Here is a 3,585-nt window from a genome sequence, read left to right as displayed (position 1 = left end):
AAGGGGTGACAATAGGTCCCGGGCGAATCGTGGGAAACTATATGCAATTAAAACACTTACAAAGCCCCAATAGAATAATCAAAATAAACTCTTAAAAACCGAGACAATAGTCAAATCAAGTTTCTTGAATATCCCCGGGAACATATCAAATAAAACTTTAGAAATCATGACGTATAAAAATCGTATGAAAAAAAAATCCTTTTTGGACTCACGATAAAAAAGTAATCTTGGGGGGTCGGGATGATATTATTTTTTTTCCCAAAAGGTCGTTAGAACTATAAAAAGGAAAGTCGGGGGACCCACGGACGAGGAAACCCAACCCGGGGCTCGCCATGGAAGGTATGTCCTATACGTTACATAGCCTCCGGCTTCGAGGCGATCGTTCTAAAAAAGTTGGGACACTTTTGACATAGAACTTTAAGATAAAAAAATTCTTTTCTTGCCCTTAAAATAAACAAAAAAAGACATAAAGCCCATAGCTCAATTACAAAAGAGTGCGGACTCGAAGTGAATAAGAATCGTGGCTAGGATCGGAATAGGTTCCCCCGAGGTCGTATCATAACCTCTTACCAGGACTCCCAAAAGAAAAAAGGGGTTAAGTTTACATACCTCGTCCGCTTTCGACGCTAATCCAAACTTAACCTGGGGCCCCAAGATCTCAACAACTCTTTTCCCCTTAGGTATAGATACTTAGGAATTAACCCGCATACTTTTTCAAAAAAATTTGGGCACTTTCCCCCAAAAAAAAACCAACATCCCCAAATTCCCTCGTCATCAACAACAATACCAACAATCATATTAGCAAATCGTCAATCAATTAAAACGCTTCTAACATTATAATTTTTTTTCCTATAATTCGGGCATTTCATTTCATTCAAATTTAACCGCTATAATCAAACTAACACCAATGCTCAAGTTCAATTATTAATCCAAAACCATTCAAACAAGATTCAAGGATATTTCAATCAAACCCGCAAATTTTAAACAACCCCCAACCTCCATCGAAACCTCAGTTCCCGAAACAACAAACCCTCTTTTTCTTCCATTTTTTAAAAATACCAACAATCCCCTTTTCGATATTTTCCCAAATCGAAAACATCTTTGGGGTTCCATAAACCCATAACAAGCCCTAAACGATTATAACCTCATTGGCCATTAAATTTCCTTTTATCATAGAATCCCCAAAACGAAAAAAACTATATTTGAAAATTTGTTCTTCCCTTTACCTATACCCCACTACCGGCCACACCGCAAAATCTATTTTAGAACTTCATTCATTTCTACATTCCTGACAACCACCAAAAAAAACATGTAAAGAAGATTAAACCTCCCTTTTTCCCCGCTTCACCCCCGGCCAAAGGGTAAATTGGGAAAAACGAACGATTTGCTTGCTTCAACAACCCCCACGTTCGAGGGTTCCAATTAATAAGAAAGATAAAGAAAATAATTTTTTGGGCCTCCCTTTGGGCTTCCATTTTTGTCACCTGGCGAATACTCTCCTCTTTTTTTTTCTCAAATTTCTTGAAATTTCTTGAGTGGAAAATGATGAAGATGACTAATTGTCTCTTATACACACATATATAATTCATCCATTGGCCCCGGGCCCCACCTTGGCCCTCCCCAGGCCTTTTAAATTTTATGAAATGGCCAAATTTTATAATTAACTTTTGGCCCCAAATTTTCCCTTTAAAGTTTCCTCCAAAGAAATTCGCAACTTTGTATTAAACAAAGTCGGAAAATAGTCTTTCCCCTAACTTTCCCCGAATCGAAATATCCCCTTCGAAATGCGGGGTATAACATCCTTCCCCCATTAGAATATTCGTCCTCGAATGTTCAAATAGCCTCTAAGGTGTTGTATGGATCTCGGGGGGGTCTCCTTTTGCTATAACATGCTTTATCTACCAAACAATTTCTTCTTCTCTCCTTCGGCTTTCCAAATCTCCTCGTTTTTTTGCTACAATCCTTAAAAAAAACCCCGCTTTAGTAGAAACCCTTCACCTTACAAACCGTAATAAACATATATCCGGGGTAAGCTTTTTCCTTTTTCGAATCTCGTTACGCTTTTCATGGGTGATACTTAGAATGCTCATTCGAAACGGGGAACCCAAATGTCAAAGTCAATTCTGTGAACCCCTTTACTGAGTTTTTAAAAACCTTTCCCGAAAAAGTCTTACCTTATAAATGGCCTTTTAATCATTCCGGGCACTTATCTCGTATCGCTCTTCCTTTTATTCGAACTCTTATTTTTCCCTTTTCTCGACCTTGCTCTCAAATTTGGCACATTTATGTTGAAATCTTTTCAAAGGGTAGCAATGCCCAAATTAGCTCAAAAAAACCTTAGCGTGGGTTCGCAACCTTATGTTCTTTGTCTTCGCCTCTCTTATCTTTCAAGGTGTCAATAGATCTTTGGTTCGACCTACCACCGTTGTTTTTTGAATTATTCTCGGTAATTTGGCAACCCATCTTTACATCTTTCCTTAAGAAAAAACCCCGTAACCATTTTTTTGCCCCCAAAAATTTTTCATTAGATATTCGCTTAGTCCCTCCCCCCCCCTTAAATGTTCGTGGGGAACATAACCCTCTTTACGACTTGTATAGAATATGTTCCATCTTAGTTACGGTCTTTCCTTCTCCCCAGTTCCTCCTCCACATATTCCTTCCTTTCTCCTCTTTTATGTTATTTTTCCCCGGAGGTTTTCTTTTTTCTCCCCCCCTTTTCCCCCCGGTTTTGGATCCTTGATTTTTCTCGGCAAGGGTCCTCTCGTAGTCCAACATCGTTGAATATATTTTTTAATTGCCATCTTAAATTGCATCTCTCCCTCCCTTCCCCCTTTGGGTTCTTTCTTTCCCCTTTACGCCCTTTTTTTCCCTTTTCCGGGGTCCGGCGGACATTGACATTGATCCCCCTTGGGTTTTCTACTCACTTTCTTCCTTTTTCCAAATATCATTGTGTTAGGCTTGAAACCTGCGGGAAAAACATTTTCTTTGTAACATTTGTACCTAATTCTAGACCAATGTTCCCCTTTTTTTTTTTTTTCCGGTCTTTGGGGGCCCCCAATTTCCCCCTTTTTTGGTTTTGGCCCTCGTTTATGTGGCGTGATTTTACGCCACACGATGCTTTTTTCCTAAGTTTTACTTGTTTTTAGCAGTCTATGTGATTTTACGTGCTTTCTAGTGTTTTTCGAAAAGGAACGATTTGACTTGATCACGGTTAAGTGCGAACAGTCGTAAAAAAGGGTTACGGGCGATTCTAAATAACCCTATTCCTTCGTATTAAAGGTTTCGAAACAGAAAAATCAAGTTGGGGAAAAGGGATTTACTAGCGGCCTATTTGGTTTACGGGCCGTATTCCATTTTTGTATTTAACTAAAAGGTTGCGAAAAGTCGATTTTTTGGGAAAGGGGGAAAACGACGAGGGGGTTTACCGGGGGAAACCACTTTACGTCCCTATTTAAAAAATTGAGATTCCAGAATTTGGAAAAAACCGGCCAAAACCCCCCCCGGCGTAAAGTGATTTCGAACCCTATTTCTCGCGGCAAGTGCAAAAACGAATTGTGTATTTTTTCCCAAAAATATAAATAGTTC

Source organism: Lycium ferocissimum, chromosome 7 (genome assembly GCF_029784015.1).
Source record: "Lycium ferocissimum isolate CSIRO_LF1 chromosome 7, AGI_CSIRO_Lferr_CH_V1, whole genome shotgun sequence".
In the NCBI taxonomy this organism is placed as follows: Eukaryota; Viridiplantae; Streptophyta; class Magnoliopsida; order Solanales; family Solanaceae; genus Lycium; species Lycium ferocissimum.
The sequence above is the reverse complement of the archived record's forward strand: the minus strand, read 5'-3'. Positions refer to the sequence as shown.